We start from the raw sequence: 21,313 nt of genomic DNA on the forward strand, positions 1-21,313 counted from the left end.
TATACATTTGTAATAGTCTTCTGACACAGTTCTGCCCCACCCTCAACACAAGATAGTACATCAAAAAGGCATGGAGCTATGAGTGCTTATATTTCTGATTAATGATGTACCTGTTCCTCCTATAACTGCTGACTTACCTGCTCCGATTTCTTTATCCCCCCTCAACTTCCTCCTACTCTTTAATCAGGCCCACATTTCAAGTCTCCTACCTTCCTGAGCACGTTCTGTAGATCCATTCTAAATCTTCTCTTCTGCACCTCTCATCAAGTTACCCAATTGTTCTTCAGTTTCATTCTCTCGGCTTCCAGCTTTGTAAAGCGTCTGTTTTCTGATGAACTATCTTTCCAGTTTTTCCTAGTGGTTGCCTCTGATACCGGAAGCTCCTCATTTCCTAATTTCCTGGTTTCATTCTCTTCTGACTAAATACTTCCGCTTTGACTTAGTAACTGTTGTTGCAATATTGTCAGGAAATAATAAAGCCACAAAAATACAGTTGGGCTGTAATCTTGCTAATATCCTTTCAGAGGTTGCTGTAAAACAGTGTTCTGCTTATAGTAGATCCAGACATTATACACATGTCCAGTCCACTTTTCAAGTGCAAGTAATTATTATACACAGAAGCAATAGGTGCAAAAGCTAAATGACAGTTAAATCTCTGCTTCAAGTATGGGACATATCTTATCATTTCTGCACGTGGCTGAATCTTATTCAGAAAAGTAGTGGCATGTCTATCTTGGAATCATAAGGATCCATGGGGCTAGAACCCAGGTCTGCCATGCAAAGCCATATCTAAAGAGCACTGTGGAGAATAGGTGCCGCAGAAAATACCGACCCAAGGGACCAGAATGACAGAGCCCTTTGATTGGCCCATGTGAACTATTTAACCTTGGAAGGCACTCCAGAAAGTTATCTGGGCCACCACACAGACTTCTGGCCTGCTGCAACTCCAGACGGCACCTTGCTTTCTGATCTTCAGTCTCCAACCCCAGCCTAACTCTTGCACACCAATCCCAGCTCTCATGATTATCCCGATCCCTGCTCACTGACTACTGCCTTGTGGTCATCCTTGAGTTGTGCACACCAGCCCAGCTGTGATTGCTAAACCAAACCAGCCACACCCCGGTCCTTTACAGTTTGCCACTGTCAACACCCTACATGGAAGACCCTTGGAAGGGTTGGGCTACCACCACCCACTGGACCAGATGGGGTTTTGGATTCGCAGGAGCAGATCGCTCAACTCTGAAGTGAGAACTATCTGCTGCAGTCCCAAGTGGCACAGCTCCTAGCAGAAACTAAGACACTCTGCGACCAGCTTGCATGATCCCAGGAGGAGAAGTCTGTGCTCCAGTCTCAGGTTTAGCCACTGCCCTCTGAACAGGGTCCTGCCGTACCAGTACCCACATGTCCTGTGGCTCCTGAACAAATGCCATCTCCTTTTCCTGCTCTGTCCTAGGATGTATCCCATTGAACAGAGCAGTGTGGGGCTAGCGATCAGTTTCCTAGCTGGAGAAGGACTGCATTGAGCCTCCCACATGCTGGAGCAGGACAGCCTTGTGTTAAATGACCGGAATGACTTCCTGCGAGTGTTTTCCACAATTTTTGATAACCCTCATCATGCTCGCTCAGCAGAAGCCGTGTTATGAAGGCTCCAGCAAGGGTGAGGTCCAGCTGCTTCATGTGCAGCCCAGTTCCTGCAACTCGCAGATGATGTTGAGTGGAACAAGGTGGCCCAACTGAACCAATTTCGGTGTGGACTTAGTGAGGTAAAGGATGAGCTAGCATGCATCAAGACCTTGAACAGAATGGATGCTTTTATTGACCTCTCTCTCTTTCCATATCAACAACTAGCTATGTGAGCAAAAGGAGGAGAGAAGTACCAACATGCCGCCACTTGGCCTACCCCCATGCCGAAAAACCCAGGACCCAAACATGAACCAATGCAGGTTGACCTGGGCCGCCAATGCTTAAATCCTGGAAGAAGAGGAACAGCAACTGTGCAATAACGTATGCTTTTATTGCAGCACGCCAGAACATGCCCTCACCTTTGCCCCTCATGGACCTCAACAGCAAGGAATCAGGAAACAAGTGAGCCCAGACTTAATGGGTGGGGCACCCTGGGCACCACCAGGCCACTATGCTTTGGAACTAACCCCCAGGGCTTGAAGAAAACCTGATCCAGGACATGCGGATCCTCCCTTTGCTTCCAAGTACAGATACAGTTATGTACCATAGATGGGGCCCAAGCCAACGGCCCTCTCCCCCATTTAGCCTGGGCTCACAGTGGGCTGTGATTAATTCTGGGACTGCTGATAATTTCATAGATGCAGAAGCTGCTCAAGTACTACAAATCCTCCTCTGTTTAAAGCTACATCCGTTCTTGTAGAGACAATGGATGGGTCACTCCTGTCCTCGGGGCCAGTGCCACAGGAATCAGTACCCCAGAAGCCATATTCCAGGGTCTTTGGTAATCGCTACAATTCAATGCGATCCATTCTCCACACTTTCCCCTAATTCTCCATATCATCTGCTTGGAGCAAAAAGACCTTGCATCTCTTGACGAGAGAAAAGGATCTGCTTCCCCTCTGAACACTGCGGAAAGGTCTGCCTTCATGCAGCCAGCCCCAATATTCCGGTCCCGAACTCCTGCAACCAATCCAATAGCCTGAGTCTCCCTGATAAGTTTTGGGAACATGCAGACATTTTTGAGGATAAAAATGCAGACATGGTACCTGTGCACCAGGACAATGACTGCCCTATAGATCTGTAACCCATGGCAAAGATCCCTCACAGACAAATCTAGGGGTATGTCTACACTACGGGATTAATCCGAATTTACAGAATTTGAATTTTGGAAATAGATTGTATAAAGTCGAATGTAGGCGGCCACACTAAGCACATTAATTCGGCGGTGTGCGTCCATGTAACAGGGTTAGCGTCGATTTCTGGAGCGTTGCACTGTGGGTAGTTATCCCATAGTTCCCACAGTCTCCCCCGCCCATTGGAATTCTGGGATGAGATCCCAGTGCCTGATGGGGCAAAAAACATTGTCGCAGGTGGTTCTGGGTACAGCCTCACCCCTCCCTCCATGAAAGCAACGGCAGACAACCATTTCGCGTCTTTTTTCCTGGGTGAACACTGCAGACTCCATACCATGGCAAGCATGGAGCTCTGCTCAAGACAGCAGTCATGAACATTGTAAACACCTCGCGCGTTCTCATGCAGTTTATGCTGAACCAGGACCAGAAAAACGAGGAGAGGAGGAGGCGGTGACAGCAGCGCAGCGACAAGAGTGATGAGGACATGGACATGGACACAGAATTCTCTCAAACCGCGGGCCCCGATGCTTTGGAGATCATGTTGTTAATGGGGCAGGTTCTATCCGTGGAACGCTGATTCTGGGCCCGGGAAACAAGCACAGACTGGTGGGACCGCATAGTGTTGTGGGTGTGGGACGATTCCCAGTGGCTGCGAAACTTTCGCATGCGTAAGGACACTTTCATGGAACTTTGTGACTTGCTTTCCCTTGCTCTGAAGTGCCAGAATACCAAGATGAGAGCAGCCCTCACAGTTGAGAAGCGAGTGGCGATAGCCCTGTGGAAGCTTGCAACGCCAGACAGCTACCGGTCAGTCGGGAATCAATTTGGAGTGGGCAAATCTACTGTGGGGGCTGCTGTGATACAAGTAGCCAAAGCAATCACTGAGCTGCTGCTACAAAAGGTACTCTGGGAAATGTGCAGGTCATAGTGGATGGCTTTGCTGCAATGGGATTCCCTAACTGGGGTGGAGCAATAGATGGAACCCATATCCCTATCTTGGCACCGGAGCACCAGGGTACCCAGTACATAAACCGCAAGGGGTACTTTTGAATGGTGCTGCAAGCACTTGTGGATCACAAGGGACATTTCACCAACATCAATGTGGGCTAGCCGGGAAGGGTTCATGACACTCGCGTCTTCAGGAACACTAATCTGTTTAAATGGCAGCAGCAAGGGACTTACTTCCCGGACCAGAAAATAACCATTGGGGATGTTGAAATGCCAATAGTTATTCTTGGGGACCCAGCCTACCCCTTAATGCCATGGCTCATGAAGCCATACACAGGCAGCCTGGACAGGAGTCAGGAGCTGTTCAACTACAGGCTGAGCAAGTGCAGAATGGTGGTAGAATGTGCATTTGGCCGTTTAAAATGTCGCTGGCGATCGTTACTGACTCGCTCAGACCTCAGCCAAACCAATATCCCCATTGTTATTGCTGCTTGCTGTGTGCTCTACAATCTCTGTGAAAGTAAGGGGGAGACCTTTATGGCGGGGTGGGAGGCTGAGGCAAATTGCCTGGCTGCTGATTACGCGCAGCCAGACACCAGGGCGACTAGAAGAGCATACCAGGAAGCGCTGCGCATCAGAGAAGCTTTGAAAACCAGTTTCATGACTGGCCAGGCTACAGTGTGAAATTTCTGTTTGTTTCTCCTTCATGAAAACCTGCCCCCTTTATTGACTCATTCTCTGTAAGGAACCCACCCTCCCCCTTCCCCCAGCTTGCTTTCAAAGGAAATAAAGTCACTATCATTTAAAAATCATTTATTCTTTATTAATTGATTATAAAAAGAGGGAGAGAACCCGGGTGGAGTTTGGGAGGAGGTTCGGCGGGAAGGAAAAGGCCACTAAAATAAGGTTAAAAAAATGACAGCCTTTTGCTTGGGCTGTCCACTGGGGTGGAATGGGAGGGTGTACGGAGCCTCCCCCCCGCGTTCTAACACGTCTGGGTGAGGAGGCTATGGAACATGGTGAGGGGGGAAGGGGGTTATACAGGGGCTGTAGCGGCACTCTGTTATCCTGCTGCCATTCCTGAAGCTCCACCAGACGCCGGAGCATGTCTGTTTGCTCACTCAGCAGCCCCAGCGTTGCATCCTGCCTCCTCTGATCTTCCTGCCGCCACCTCTCATCTCGAGCATCTCTCCTCTCCTCACGTTGGTCCCTCCTGTCCTCACATTGGCCCCTCATGTCCTCACGTTGGTCCCTCCTGTCCTCACGTTCACTGGCATCTTTCCTATACTTTGAAACCATGTCCTTCCACTCATTCAGATGAGCTCTTTCACTGCGGGTGGATTCCATGATTTCTGCGAACATCTCATCTCGCATCTTCTTTTTCCGACGCCTTATCTGAGATACCCTTTGGGACGGAGGAGGGAGGTTTGAAAAATTTGCAACTGCAGGAGGGAGGGAAAAAAGGAGAGAATTTTTTAAAAAGATACATTTTACAGAACAATGTTTATACTCTTTCACGGTGACCAACACTATTCACATTACATAGCACATGTGATTTCTGTGCAAGGTCGCATTTTTCCTCTTAATATTGAGTGCCTGTGGCTCTGCTGCTAGAGATCACAGACGCAGGTCCGGGCAACAGAATTCGGCTTGCATGCGGCTATGGTAAGCCATTGTCTTTCGGCTTCTGCACCCTCCTTTCCCACATACCAAGCAAAGCCCGTTGGACTGCTGTGGTTTTCCTGTTAACCTTCAGCAGCAGAAAACAAACTAATCCCCCCCCCCCCGTCCAATTCTCTGGATGATCGCTTTATCCCTCCCCCCACCGTGTGGCTGGTATCAGGGAAGATCCCTGCTAGCCAAACGCGAAAAGCTCAGGACCAATTCCCGCCCGCCCTGCGCTTGACTAACTGCAGGGAAGGATTTCTTTTCAGCGACAGGCAAACAACCCAGTAGGAACGGCCACCTCTGTCCCCTTAATTAAATTCCTGTATTTCAACCAAGTTACCATGAGCGATATCACTCTCCTGAGGATTACACAGCGAGATAAAGAACGGATGTTGCTTGAATGCCAGCAAACACCGGGACCATACGCTGCCAGGCTTTGTCATGCAATGATACCAGATTACTTGCTACTAGCATGGCGTGGTCAAGTGTCCTACCATGGAGGACGGAAGAAGGCTGCACTGCCCAGAAACCTTGTGGCAAGGCTTTTGGAGTACCTCCAGGAGAGCCTCATGGAGATGTCCCTGGAGGATTTCTGCTCCATCCCCAGACACGTTAACACAGACTTTTCCAGTAGCTGTACTGGCCGCGAATGCATCCCAAGTCTTCAGGGCAAAGTAATCATTAAAAAACGCTTGCTTTTAAAACAAGTTTTATATTTTAAAAGGTAAGCTCACCTGAGGTCCCTTCCATTGGGTCATGGTCTTGGATACTGGCTTGGGCGGGTTGGGAGGATACTTCAGTCAGGCTGAGAAAAAGATCCTGGCTGTTGGGGAGAACGGAGCGCTGTGTGCTCTCCGCAAGCTCGTCCTCCTCCTCCTCCTCTTCCCCGTCCGCAGAATCCTCTGGTGTAGCTGATCAGATTACCCCCACCTCGGAATCCACGGTCAGAGGTGGGGTAGTGGTGGTGGCCCCCCCTAGAACTGCATGCAGCTCAACGTAGAAGCGGCATGTCCGTGGCTCTGACCCGGAGCGACCGTTTGCCTCCTTTGTTTTTTGATAGGCTTGTCTGAGCTCCTTGACTTTCACGCGGCACTGATCTGAGTCCCTATTGTGGCCTCTCTCCATCATGCCCTTGGAGATTTTTTCAAAAGTTTTGGCATTTTGTCTTTTCGAACGAAGTTCTGCTAGCACTGAATCCCCATATAGCGATCAGATCCAGTACCTCCCGTACGGTCCATGCTGGTGCTCTTTTTCGATTATCGGCCTGCATGGTTACCTGTGCTGATGAGCTATCTGTGGTCACCGGTGCTCTCCACGCTGGGCAAATAGGAAATAAAATTCAAATGTTCACGGGGCTTTTCCTGTCTATCTGGCCAGTGCATCCGAGTTCAGATTGCTGTCCAGAGCGGTCACAATGGTGCACTGTGGGATAGCTCCTGGAGGCCAATACCATCGAATTGCGGCCACACTAACCCTAATTCGAAATGACAATATTGATTTTGGCGCTACTCCGCTCGTCGGGTGGAGTACAGAAACCGATTTTAAGAGCCCTTTATTTCGAAATAAATGGCTTCGTTGTGTGGACGGGTGCAGGGTTAATTCGATTTAACGCTGCTAAATCCAAATTAAAGTCATAGTGTAGACCAGGCCTAGGCAATGAAGTGGCAGCCCTTCTCATGTACATCCAGGAAAACTTGGCCATGGGCTTAATCCAGTGTTCCACCTCCCCAGCTAGGGCTCCAATACTTTTTGTTAAGAAAAAGGATGGAATGCTATGTCTCTGCATAGACTATCAGGCCCTCAACCAGGTGACGGTCTGAAACTGGTATCCCCTGCCCCAGTCATGGAGTTGCTAGATTGTGCCCAGTCCACCAGAATTTTCTCCAGGACTTCCGCAGGGCTTACAGTCTAGTGTGCATTAGGGCGGAAGACAAATGGAAGACGTGCTGTAGGAACTTAGTAATGTCATTTGGTCTGACCAAAGCTCCTGTGACCTTTCAACACTTCATGAATGACGTATTTAGAGACACCCTGGAATGTTCTGTATCAAATGATTTCTTTGCATCAAAGCCCAAAAATATGTATTAATTCCATCTAGCAGTACTCAAAACCTAGTTATAACAGCTGTAACATAGTAAAACTCCTCTTTCAGCAATTCAAAACTAACCATTTCTATCCCTCCATCTCATAATGGCTGGTACCTGTTGCCTATCCCTAACACAAACAAATTAAACTATTCATGTAAAGTCTTGTTCTGACCCAAAAGGAGTTTCAGCAAATTATTCAGTGGCAGTAAAAACAATATAAAGTGAGGAGGGTATCTGAAAGCTTTTCAAACAACAAAAATTTCTGCCTGAAGTTTAGGCCTGCCACAGGATGACTAGCCGTGCGGTAACAAGATAGGATCAGTTCACCTGTGCCTGATCAGTACACCTTCAAGTTAGGCTGGAGAGCAAGGGCATTTGGCTTGAGTACTTTATGAGCAAAGGAGCTTAATTGTGATGATTAATCCCAGGTGTGGGGATAAAAGGATGATGAGAACTAGAAACCCAGTAAGGGAAGGGCAGACAAAGCAAGGACACTTGTAGAAAGGGACCACAGGGAGCAGGCCACGCTCATGGGGGGAAGAGACCTCAGTACAAGCTAGAGAGACACCCACAAGGCGCAAGAGGCTAGGCTTCTGAAGGGGAAGCCCTGGAGTGAGGGTTAAGGAATTTTGTGGAGTTCTGCTGGAGGAAGGGGGCAGGCTGGTCAGTCTTATGAAAAATGGATCTGGAACAGCAGGCCGAGACAACTGGACTTATTATTCACTAGATTTTAGGGGCTGAGATGGCTGGACTTTGTGTTTTTTATTTTAATGTCCAACAGATGATGCTTTATGATGCTGGGAAAGAACTGAGTTTGTCCCCATAAAAAGAGAGAAAAGGAATAGTATTTTAATTTGTTATGAGTTAATAAAACTAGCCCCGAAAAAGGGAGTTTTCTTCATGATCCTAACCTCATGTGTATGTTTTGAAATGCTTCTGGGAGAACAGGCACCACAGTTTAGGTGACTCCAGAGTCAATACTGACCAACAGGGGGTACTCCTGCACAGTTCTAGCCTCTGAAAAGGCCCCAATCCTGCCATTTACAACACACTGGAGGATCCTGACTTCAATGGGGATCTGCTCACACACCGTAACTTGCAAGACTGGGGCCTTTGTATCTAATAAAACAATCTTTATGCCTCAGGAAACACATGGATACTCTAATTCCTTAATGCTTTTTCCCTTCAAGGAATATTAATATTTTAGATGGATTCTCCTTTATCTCTAGTTTTCTTTAAAACAATATATTTTCTTTAGCAGAGTATTAGCCAAGTTCTTCATTTTTAAATCTATTTTGAGATATAAAAATGTGGGTATTCTCAATAAAAAAACCAAACCAAACCCAAGAACACACACACACCTCTGTGCATTCAATCTCAAGACTCTAGAAGCACAGCTGTCCATCTTGACCTGCAAACACATAATGGCTACAAAAATAGTTTTAAGAGAAATCTCTCCTGAGATAATCTCCACACTTGAAAATCCTTCTTAAACAGATCAGATGCGAGGGATAAGAAATAGACGCTGCAACTACATTACTACCTGAAGCAGGTTTTGGTTGAGCCCAGAAAAATGTATACACTAATGGAGTTCCCATGAGGATTTTCTTGGTATCTTCACAGTAAACAAAATCAGGAAATGTAAAAAAATGCCAGCAATACTTGCTGCCAATAAATAAATAAATTATAAAGGCACTTGAAATGCTTTAAGGCAGAATGGCACATATTCAGGTCCAACAGCATCTGCTAGGGGAAATATTCCACAGCAGCGGGTTCTACCACAAGTAATTAGTATGGCTGCTATGATTATTTAGAGTGACTCCTTTTCAGGTCAGTTTTACCAGTGGTATGGAAGGAGAGTTTAGTTAAGAGCTACACCCTCTTCACCTTACCAGGGGACTATTCCTTCACACTTGAATATGACTACTCACACGAAGAAAGCAAAGAGCACCATATGCAATCCCAAATGTATTTTGTAAATTCAATGAAGAAAATAAAACAGAACTTCACAATGAGGAAGGAAGAATTAGATGATCTTGCTCATATTTACTGGCATTCCTTTTTTAAGGATGTTACTGACAAGCACTTTTAAAAAAAAATATACTGTCAGTAAGTTTAATGAGGTTTGGCAACACAGCAAGAAACTAAAATTATCTCTATGTTCAAGAGAATACAGGAGAGTGGTATATTACAGTGTACCAAAAATAAGTAACTTTCCAAGATCCAGCTTATGACTTTAGAAATCTGTGAACTAAGAGTAATATAGGATTACAACTTGAAGGTCGTGTTCTTTACACTCACTGAAGTCAATGGAAAGATTTGATTAAGTAAGGACTGTTGACTACATTGATTTTTTCCAGGAGTCTCATGACAAAGTTACTGTCTCAAAACACAAATATCTTTTCTCTTTAAATCTACAACTTGGAAGGGTACCAAATGATGAGTCAAATATTTTCTGCTGTGTTGAACAGGTTTTCTAACGTTCCTTTCTACTCTGCTATATAATGTAGCTGATGCTGGGGTAAAAAATAATTTTCTAGTTATTTCTTTGGTGTCTGGAGTATTCTGTTTCTATAAATAAATCTGCAAAAATTGCTATTAAATTTGCTCTCAATTTTCTGAGTTACAAGTGTTTTCATGAGCAGTATCATAAAGTACCACTCTCCACACTTTCCTCTTCCATGTCAGGGGAGGAGAAAAACGTGGTAGAACATGGGTTAGCAGAAAAAGTAAATAAACAGAAGGGGGTAAAAGAGAATTGAGCAACTTTTGACACCCTCCTGTTCATTTGTTTTTCCTGCTGCATGTAATTATATTCATTTCCACCAGCCCATAGTTTACACCACCCATTTCTATTGCTTGCCATTTTGGCTCCTGGTTCTATTTCCTTTCTTAAATTAAAACTACTGACAAAGAGAAAATACCCCAAATACTATTACATTGTTTATTACTTGGAAACTTTTGCTCAATAAGGAGGTGAATACATCTAATCACAATTATGTACAACATAAACACAGTTCAATATGTCCATATCTCAAATTTTGCATGCCAAATATTTTTTAGTTTGGAGTTTACGATCGCTGCTTTATTAAAAGACTATTACAATCCCAAGATAAAACACTGGCACTAAATTAACATACTAAGGCCTGAATTTGCTGTCACATGTTTGTAAATTTCATAACAGAACATTGCCCAGGCATTTCAGGACTTATACACATATGCAGTCTGCAATTTTACAACTGTCAAGCCTCTTCAAGAGCTTATTGGTGAATAACTATTAATAACAAATTATTTTTAGAAAGGATTGATGATAAACATTTTAAACTTAAATTGTTTTTTTATTTAAATCAAATACAGGTTTATTAAAAAAAACAAACCTATTTGTCAATTTTCAATGTAAATTTAATCTATGTTAAGGCCTAAACTTATTATAATCTATCAGAATCATTTAAATTAAACACAAAAATAATATTAAGCAGTATATATTTGTTGCTAAGTTCTAAAGAAAGTCAGACCACTGAACTGGTGGAAGCTAAACACCTGGAACCAGAGTTTTCTGAAGTGCTAAGCCAGCTTTTGACAGCAGTAGCTTCTTCTGCAGGTGCAGAACTTCATTTCAGTTTTTTTCAACTAATCGGGAGTTGAAAAAGTAGGTACATTTGTTTTTCTTCTTCCACTCTATGAATGAACATTAGTTATGAGAGGATGCGATCTACTAGCTCTAACATCTTAAAGGACATAGTGACCAGAAAAAATCAGTTCTATTCACTAACTACAGATAACACTTCCTTTGCTTAATAAATCAATTAGTTTTAAATGCAAAGTTTTTGATAAACTTATTTTTCCCATTTAAGGTAGTTTTATTTAATACAAAAAATTAAAATGCTGTTTTTGTCTATTTTAATTAAATTTGAATTTCCATACAACTAGAGCTTGACTCAAGTCACAAGTAAATAAAAAAAACGCTATATTTAGTTGCAAATCAATGTGTTTTAATGGTTACCAACTCACAAGAATTAACTGTTCTTTAAGAAAATAACTAAAGATGCAGGATTTAAATAATCTACCATGTTTTGAGTAGCTCCTGGATTCCTAGATTGGAGCCACCCAGTTACAGATTCCCCTGCTGCTCTTAGGGTTGCCAGGTGTCTGGTTTTCAACCAGAATACCTGGTCAAAAAGGGACCCTGGCACCTCAGGTCGGCACTGTTGACCTGGCCGTTAAAAGTCCGGTCGGCGGCGCAGTGGGGGCCCGGGGCTAAGGCAGGCTCCCTGCCTGCCCTAGCTCTGTGCGGCTCCCGGAAGCGTCTGCCAGGTCCTTGCGGCCCCTAGGCACATAGGTGGCAAGGGAGGCTCCGCAGGCTGCCCCCACCACTAGTACTGGTTCCACAGCTCCAATTGGCTGGGAACCGTGACCAATGGGCACTGCAGCGGTGGTACCTGCAGGCGCAAGAGCAGCGCAGAGCCTCCCTGACTGCCCATGCACCTAGGGGTTGCAGGGACCTGGTGGCCATTTCCTGGGAACTGCGGTAAGCGCCATCGGGACCCCGTACCCCAAACCCACTCCTGCACCCCAACCCTCTGCCCCAGCCTGGAGTCCCCTCCCACACCCAAACTCCCTCCTGGAGCCTGCACCCTCACAACACCCCCAACCCCCTGCCCCAGACCTGAGCCCCCTTCTGCAACCCAAACTCCTCATTCCCGTCCCCACCTCAGAGCCCACACTCCCAGCCAGAGCCCGCACCCCCTCCCGCACTCCAACCCCGTCAGCCTCAGCCCAGAGCTCCCTCCTGCACCCCTCATCCTGAGCCCCACCCCAGAGCCTACACTCCCAGCCGGAGTTCTCACCTCCCCCACCACCCCCGGCTCCCTGCCCCAGTCCAGAGACCTCTCCCATACCCTGAAGCTCTCATTTCTGTCCCCACTTGAAGCCTGCACCCCCACCCCAGAACCCATACCCCGTCCCGCACCCTAGCTCCCTACCCCAGCCCAGTGAAAGTGAGTGAAGGTGGGGGAGAGTGAGCTACAGAGAGAGGGGGGATGGAGCGAGCAGGAGCAGGGCCTCAGAGGAGGAGTGGGGCAGGGAGCAGGACATGGGTGTTCGGTTTTGTGCAATTAGAAAGTTGGCACCCTAGCTGCTCTATATTCTTGAGGCAGAGCACAGACAAGTCAAGCACAATCATTTCTCCTACTACTATGCACAGTGCTTCTCTCTGCACAGAGGCTGCTCCACAACTAGTGCAATAGCATATTAGCATAGTACTTTAAACTAGCTCTTTACATTAATACCGATAATACTGATCCTGACTGATTTAAGGCACATCAGAAATAATGGTACGGTTGTGACAAAATTCACAGTTAATACTGAATTTCATAATGAACTATGAAGAGTAAAGGAAGGAAGCTGAACAGGAAGGAAAGCTGTGTGAGTTAAGGACTTTTGTTGGTTTCTGTGACCTTAAATATTCTCTGAACACACACATGGCTTAGTACTAAAGCTTTCTATTTATTAATTATTATTATTAATACTATTTTGAAAAATCTCCTTCGTGGAACAGCTTGGCTCTCAGGTAAACATGTTTTTAGGTCAATGATCTCTCCCGCTCCAAAATGGTATATGCCACCTACCCAAATAAAGGAACACTTCAAAATGGGAGGCTTTGGATCTCTTGGATAAATATGCAATTATGACAGACAACCAAAAACGTATTTATGTTGCTCTGGTTGCTTCACTAAATATGTAGTTGATCAATTAGTTTCAAAAGTGAACCGAAGTTAATAATAAAAACTCCTGTAATCTAGGAATAGGCTTCCTGGTCAGCTGCGTACTTACATAATTACAATACTACAATATCCATAGTGAGCATCCTTATGAAAATGTAAGGAAAAAATAACTATAAACGGGTAGGACTCACTGTAGCATCAAATAAGATTTTCATGTCATTTGTGCTCATGAAATCTAATTCAGGAGTGAGAGAGGAAAGTTTTTGTGGCTTTGCGTACTGTGGAAGCCCAATGTATATATTATTTCACAAATCGTTAAGTGCAGTAAATATTTTTCATAAAATATACAAGGTTTGATAAGATCGCTGCAGGGTAATGTTCACAGCTACTGCCTGCTGAGGAGGCTTTGTCTTGTGAATACATATAATGCTGAAAATTCAGCTATACAACTCCTTCCTACAGCATGCTGATTTCTCTGTCATCTATTGCTTTCAAATACAGTTTCTTTACTTTAATTGTAGTCCTCCAGTTCTTGCGACATCCACAATGACCACTGAAAACAATCCCCCTCTGACCTCACTTCCTGTTAAGTTTCTCTGAGATATTTACTTCACATTGTAGTCGTCTTCTCTCTACATTGTTCAATTTCACTTCTAGACAAACACGTCAATAAATTGGCTTTTTTCTCCTGTTTTCCTTTTCAAAATATCTAAAGCAACCAACCCATAACAGACAAATCAACTATGGGGCCAAATGCTGAGTTCCATGCTATAAAGCCGTACCCATTCAAGTACACTTACTGATACAAGAAGTCTTACTGCAGTCAAAAGCCAACCCTTGTGCTTACAGCTCTGTGGGATTTGCCAATAATTTACTCAGGCCAAATTGAGAATGAGGCCCATAACTGGTTTGTGCTAACCAAGTGCACAAAATGTGCTGAAATGAGAAAACATCTACATTTAATTCCCATACAAGTGATTTCATATGTTGTAAAGCTTCAGCTTTATATAAAGTAAATAAGCTTGCATGGTTAAAATAACCAAAACAAGTGAAATAAAAATAAAAAACAGAAAGTGTTAATGTCAACATTCGCACAACATTACTGTAACTGAATTGCATATCTTGCATGCTCCACAGTACATTATTTCATGATATAAAAGAGTAAGATACTTATGGCAAAATCAGGGCCGCCTGGGGGGAGGGGCGGGGGGGTTTGCAAGTGGGGCAATTTGCCCCAGGCCCTGGGCCCCACAGGGGCCCCCACAAGAATATAGTATTCTATAGTATTGCAGCTTTTTTTTTAATGGAAGGGGCCCCCGAAATTGCTTTGCCCCAGGCCCCCTGAATCCTCTGGGCAGCCCTGGGCAAAATTGAGTCATTTAGACTTTGGTGACACTGGTGCAGAACCATACTAGCCAACATGGAGTTCTAGAAAGGATTGTGTCAGAAGGCATAATCCCTTCTTAACCTGTGTTCACAGGGTGGTAAGCAAGCTGCATCACTCCTGTGAATACTGCAGCTTGCTCCCATCCCTTTCAACCCAGCCAGCTTTGCAAGCTAGTCTTCAGTGGGTAATGGGGTCATAGTCTTGCTTCCACCCCTTCCGACAATTTGCATACGTGTGGGTGCAAACAGGAAGCAGTCTCTCCCTGCACTTCCCAAGTGTAGAAATGATCTATCCTTTAAGAAGAAAGCCAGGAACAGAAATTAACAGAAGTGTGCAATGTAGCCAAGTTTTGCTGTTGGAACAAACATTTCTGTACCCTTTTTGTGATTTTAAATGTACAACACAACTGTGACATTGAATTTTGTAACTGGTTTCAAAAAACCAAAGATTTTACTTGTGGAATTTATAAGATCCATGCTATACAGCAGAAGCAGAGTTTATGGCTTATGAATGGCATAAATTTTACCCAGTGTGGGTTTCCAACCAGTAAAGGTTCATTTAAAAACCTATGTACGCATGCACAGTACCTCTATTTTTAAGTGTGCTCCTGAAGACTTAAGGGATTTTCTATTACATGTGTTCAGTATGCAATTTCAAAGTCTAATATCTCAGAACAATCAAGTGCTACTTTTTTCAAAACAAACAAAGATATTAGACCACAATGAGGATTATTTAACCCATGCCAAGTTTCCAATATTAGCCATTTTTGCAATCGCCGTGTTTAAAATCTGTGGTTAAAATATGCCCTGGAGTTGAAATCAAGCCTGGAAATTTTAACCTCAAAAGATTTTTTCTTATTGAAAGTCAGAAAGCTATAAAACGGAGCATTGTACCAGAAACTGTTTTGTAACCTTAACTGGAATAATAACTATAATGCAATTCCACTGTCAGCCATAAAGAAAGAAATCTTTCTCAACTTAATTCAACAAAATGCAATTTATAAACATTTAAAGAGGTACCTTTTTGACAATGCGTAAGCCCATTAGGGTATGTCTATGCAGCAATTAAATACCTGCAGGTGGCCTGTTTCAGCTGACTCCAGTTCACATGGTTCAGGCTACAAGGCTGTTTAACTGAGGTGTAGACATTTGGGCTCAAGCTTGAGCCTGGGCTCTAGGACCCTCCCCCGTCATGGGGTCCTAATTGTTAATGAAAATATGGCCCTCTGTATTTCTAAATTTTTGGCTTATCTTTACTTGCTTGATTTAGGAAAGATTCTTGTTTTCCACTGTATAATTAAAAGATCTGTCTGAATCACTGCTGTGGAAAGGAAACCTGCTTTCTAAACCTGGTGATGGCATTTGATATACAATTCCCTTTTCTTGTGTGGGGCAAGAAAAGTCCACTCAGCTGTTAAAGTTCCCAAACTGGTAGATAGGGATAACAAATCTGAAGTATACAGTTAATCAATTTGTGGGTATGAAATCTCTGGGTATGTATAAATGCAGAAAGTCTTAAACAATGCACCTGTTTTGGTCATCTGCAGGGAATGAACACAGGATCTCTAGATCTAAAGCATGAGTCTCTATAATCTGAGATAAAACACCATGTATGGAGATATTAACTTATTCATAAACCCCAGTAAGCAATCCAATCACTAGAGGGGGACAATGACCCATACTGTGTTAGCGTGCGTTACATAAGCACATACATTGGGCCATTTTTCCTGAAAGGCAGTAGTGGGCAGAGTGGATGAGACTTGGGTTCTATTCTAAACTTGAGCTGCAGTACCTTTGACCAACCTCTCCGTTATTTTACCTGTAAAATAGGTAATTGTTTCCCCTGAGGTGAGGTATGTGGCCTTGGTTGTGAGTGCACAGAAATATTAAGAACAGTCTCTCTGTTTCATAGGTAACAAATGTGCGTAACCAGCACTCCCTTCCTGGGGCTTGGTTTAATCAGTAACGCTAAAATAATAACAACATAAGCTACGGCCTGAACTTCCTACCCAAGCTTGATGGTTGTTCTTTGATTCTTTGTTGGTGTGATCATGGTGCTCATGGTGAATATTTTAAGGATGTGTCTGCACCTTGTACATCCTTCTGCCCTCCTTACCCAGTCATCTGAGCGGAAAATGGTCAGAGGCCATTCCCAGGCCACCTCTCAGTTCCTCCACTAATTCAGAATCCCAGCAGAGGTTGACTCCGAAAGAACAGGCATAAAGGGCAGGTCCTGGGATCTCCATGGACAAAATATCTCTAAGATCCACAGGTGCTGTAAGATAACTAACTCTTCTTTTCTTGGGTTTCCCTCCAGGACTGTTAAAATTACATCTGATCAAGAGAGACACTTCTCCCTCCTTGCTGTCATGACTGAAGCTAACAGGACCTAACTGCTGATATGACACAGCAATAATTTTAATGTAGGGTTATGGCACTGTGATGCTGTGTATAAGAAAGGTGACCATCTAGATCACTGTTGTTACCACTGTTACACAATTTGCATAAACCTTAGGCAAACTGTATCATGTAAGGTGTTAATGGGAAAGTTATGATTTGCTATGTATGATTATCCTGTTTATATGCATGTATCTTTGTAACTGAAGTTATGAATATTGGCCATGGACTTGTATCTTACACATGTGTTGTATTCCTGCGTGATACCCCCCAGACAGAATTTATATCAAGGCTAGACAGCTATGTGTTGATGTCCCATCAAGAGCACACAGCTCTCTCAATGGTCCATTGAAGTAACTCATCCCGTCCAGATAGAGCTTCTTGAGGATGCCTCAGACAGAGAGGAACCATTGGCCACCTCTTGTGGTTCGGTAAACCATGTAAGGACATTTGACATGATCACGTGACCCTGGATTCCATCTTAGGCCAGCTATATTCCACACACAAGTACTACAGGGTTTGTTTGGGACAGTAAAATTCCAAGAAAATGGTAGAGGATATAAAAGACCCCTGAGACATCTCAATTTTGTCTTCATTTCCTGCTTTGTTTCTCTGGACTGGATTTCTAACAAGGAATCTTTAAACAAGGACTGATGACCCCAATCTGCTTGGGTGATTCCAGAGAGACTTTTGCAACCAGCCGTTTATTCCATCACTGCTACAAACCTGATATAAGGATTTTGTAATCACTTGTATTTATGTGATTCCTTAATCATGTATAACTCTCTTCTTATTAAATCTTTAGTTAGTTTACTAAGGTTGGCTGACAGCATGATATTTGGGTAGGATCTGAGATTCATATTGACCTGGAGTTATGTGTCTGGTCCTCTGGGATTAGAAAGAACCTCACATATGGTGAAATGCGTTTTCAGTAACCTCTCACTATATTAGATTGGGTTGCCTGCATGGGAGCTGAAGGCTGGAATGCCTAAAGGGGGCTGTGTTTGGCTTCTGGTTAACCAGTGCTGTACTTCAGAAAGCTCTTTTTTTGCTCATTTGGTGAATCTAATTATTGAGTAAACCACCAGCTTTGGGGATGGTCTGCCCTATTTTTTTTGCAGTTTGCCCTGAGTGTGGCACTCAGTGTGACCCATCCCAGGCACCTGATCACAAGCACCCAAGTCTATAATGTTTTGACAGAAGAATCCTGTATTGCTATACAGGGTATTAGTCTGCCAGCCTGTTACAGAGTTCCCAAAACAGAATTAAAGCCACTATATGGCAGAAATTCCAACTTAAAATCAGAAATTCCCTGGCTCCCAACCTTTGGTTTACTTATATAGAAAATATGTGTTCCTCATTTTCCTCCTGCTTGAATGTAATTTAGTGAGTGAGTCCATGCTAGTTGAAAACTCCATAAAGTATAGATCTATGCCATGCACACTGTAGGAACTCTGTATTCCACAGCTGCTTTGATGAGGAACATCACACCAGAGCAGCTGTACCATAAAGGCTTCTAAAGGTGTGCTTGGTTCTTGTACAGTTCAAGAATCTCATATCCAGCTGGTGTAGACTTCCTGGTTTGAGTAATTATAACAAAGGTTTTTAAAGAAAGTACGATAGCAAGAAGTGCCGTATATCTTAATATTGCTCAGTGCAGCCATGTTCTGAGGCAGTGAGTTTCAATAGTTCATTTCTTTAAGGATTAAAATTGTAGTGACAGTACTGTGGATTTTTTCTGTATATACAATGCAAACATCGTTTCATAGCATATTGTGATAAAATAAAATGAAGATAAGCCATCAGTTCATTCTCAAGGATCTAATCTTTCTCCCTCTCACATACACACAAAGTAAAATGTTCAGAAGTGACTTAGAAACCTACGTGCTTGGCTACCTGGGGAAATTTACTGGCATAATTATACCACTCTACTTATATCAATTTAACATCCTGTGTGGACACTCTTTAAACGTGTCTTTTTTCCAGTAGAACTAATGAGAGTGTCCACATGAGGAGTTATGTCGATAGAATTATGCCAGAAAATTTCCCATGTGTACGTACACAAGCCCAAATCCCATTGACTTTCTATAGGACATAGGCAGGGCTTAAATTCAGCTGGAGCTGTCCAGGGCAGAGCTCTGGTAAATATTTTTAAACCCGCGGGGTTGGCGCCCTGAACTCTGGAGCACCCCATGGAGCTGGAGCCCTGAGCCCCAGCATGCCCCTCCCCGGGGCTAAAGCCCCAAGACCCCCCCACTCCACCCCCACAGCTGAAGCCCGGAGCTCCGAATGCAGGGAGGGAGGACCTCTGGGAAATAGTGTATGAGAATTTAAGCTTTGGACACACACATTAGAGGGTATGTGTACGCTGCAATTAAACATCCATGGCTGACCTGGGGCTCAGGCTATGGGGCTGTTTAACCAGGAAACTTTATATTTGTCATTCTAGGAAGTTTAACAGATAGAACAAAAACAGTTAAGGATCGAGATAATGATCTACTACAACAAAAGGTAGAAGTTTCTCATAAAAATGTATTTGTGATATGGTTCTGATGCTATGCAACATCTTCCCTTTAATCAGAGCTAGAGCTGAGACCAAAAATGAATCTTCAGCTGAGTTCTCTAGGCATTTGAGTGACTTAAACAGACAAGTCTGAATAGAATTAAACATAATTTCAATTTTACTAAGATATTGCCTCAAAACAGATGGATTAATGTTTAAAATACAAAAAACGGAAATATTCCCAAATGGAATTAAATGTGCCCAAAATAGAATGCTAGCAACAGCTAATCTCAAGAGTACCAATCTTTTGAACTCTATTGAAGGTTGTTCACCTGACAAATTTCACTATGATCAATTAACATTTTTGCATTTAAATTTTAAAATTACTTGTGTGTGAAGTTACAGATTTGCATGGCTGTTGCCTGGTTCCACTTTTCAACTGGAAAAGCCTACTAGTTTAAGAAAATACAAGGAATTTGGAGGTTTTAAAATACATATTTGTCAAGCAATATTTTGCAAAGATTCACACACTGATTAAAAAGGAATAAAAGTTATATGCAACTAGTAATATAAACCCTTTAAGAAGAAACCCAAAGAACTCACTGGGCTTGATTATGACGACTCTTTACTTGCAATTTACAGCACTATAAGTAAAACAGAATCAACCCCCCTGACTTTAAACTTTGTTTTATAATCCATCCTTGTCAGAAAATATGTTTTCAAGAGAGCAGTCAGGAATTGTTGAGCGCTGTGGACACCTGCCAGTGGGCAGCTGGGAGACCTCTGCACAGTGGAAGGTGAGTTAGAAAGCAGGTGCACAGGGGGAACTGGAGCTCGCATTTTTGTGCATGCACATTTTGTATGAATACACAGTTGCATTTTCAATCTGTACTTGTCTCTCACACACAGAGTGGGGCTTGCCCAGGGCAATTTCAAAAACAGACAGACAAAACATAGGAACGTTTCTTTAAAAAACAAAACAAAAAAACCCATGATTTTAGATCACTCATGATTCTTGGGTTCTGACTCATGATTTTTAAAATATTCTTGGAGCTGGCAATTCTGCTTCTTCTAGTGTGGAGTCCCATGCAAATTCAGGGGCCTCTGCCAAGGAATAAAGTTCTATACCTGTGGTGTCCTTTCTGAGATCAAGGCTTCATTTTGCAGTTGTGAAGAGTGCCATTTTAATTCTGGGTTTTATAGTTAAATAAATAAAATTGTGGTTTGCAGTCTTTTTGCTTGAATCTCAAGCCAGAAGCTACATACTGTATAAAGTCCACTACCCATTTAAAATGGTAATCAAGAACAACGTGCACCTTTGGCTGTAAGAAGCCTGAGTGTACTGAAATCCTGTTGTCACTTGGCTAAAGTAAAGCAGAGTTATCTGCAGTGAGAGCAAGTGGTTGACTGTGATTCAATATTACATAGCACTTAAACTAAAAGTCAAATACTTTGTGTGTTTTTCTAACCAGTTGAGCTAATACAATATAGAAACCATTTTATGGTTGTCTTGGAGGGCGGTTTCATATTTAGTAGTGTCATGGAACTGATGAGACCATTATGGGTGCCGAGGTCTCATTCTAAAATTCCCATAGCGATCTAAGGGCCCATCTACACCAGCTGCTGTAGTGGCGCAGCTTTACCAGTGCAGCTGCGCCACTGTAGTATTTCAGGGAAGATGCTACCTATGCTTCTCCCATCAACGTAGGTACTCCACCTCCCCGAGAGGTGATAGCTGTGTTGACAGGAGAAGTCCACCCATCAACATAGTGCTGTCTACACAGG

At 43.5% G+C, this 21,313-nt stretch overlaps 1 protein-coding gene across 6 annotated transcripts in view; it reads right to left on the minus strand.

Moving 5' to 3' along the window:
- Positions 1–21,313, minus strand: part of PTPRE (protein tyrosine phosphatase receptor type E) — a 247,563-nt gene that overhangs the window by 130,939 nt on the left and 95,311 nt on the right. Inside the window, exon 1 of one of the 6 annotated variants that reach the window (XM_054035393.1) lies at positions 210–229. The exons of the other annotated variants lie outside the window; for them this stretch is intronic. The gene's annotated coding sequence lies outside the window, so the exon portion shown is untranslated. Of the gene's footprint in view, positions 1–209; positions 230–21,313 lie in introns of those variants that run through there. 6 annotated transcript variants of the gene reach the window in all.

This window comes from Malaclemys terrapin, chromosome 7 (genome assembly GCF_027887155.1).
Source record: "Malaclemys terrapin pileata isolate rMalTer1 chromosome 7, rMalTer1.hap1, whole genome shotgun sequence".
In the NCBI taxonomy this organism is placed as follows: domain Eukaryota; kingdom Metazoa; phylum Chordata; order Testudines; family Emydidae; genus Malaclemys; species Malaclemys terrapin.